Source organism: Myotis brandtii, unplaced genomic scaffold (assembly GCF_000412655.1).
Source record: "Myotis brandtii unplaced genomic scaffold, ASM41265v1 scaffold2089, whole genome shotgun sequence".
NCBI classification, from domain to species: domain Eukaryota; kingdom Metazoa; phylum Chordata; class Mammalia; order Chiroptera; family Vespertilionidae; genus Myotis; species Myotis brandtii.
This window is the reverse complement of record NW_005357800.1, coordinates 158,438-158,735: the sequence shown is the minus strand read 5'-3', so window position 1 is coordinate 158,735 and position 298 is coordinate 158,438.

Sequence of the window (298 nt, the reverse complement as noted above, 5' to 3'; positions counted from 1 at the left end):
CCCCCCCCCCCCTGCTTGTGCATCTGCTCTCCGAGCATCACTGCCATCGGCCTCCTGCGACTCTGCGGCCCCCTCGCCTTCCTGCTGCTGCTCTTGCTCTCCTCCTCTTCTCCTTTGCCAAGTTCCAGCTCCCTCCCTGTTCATCTCCTCCCCGCCCTGCGCCCCAACCCACCACTGTCCTTCAAGGCCTGCTCCTTCCCCTTCCTGCCCAGGGCGGGAAAGAGGCAGGGCCGATGGAAGCTGAGGGGAAGGGAGGTGGGGACCTTGCCCCAGTGGGGCTGGGGGCGAGATGGACCTG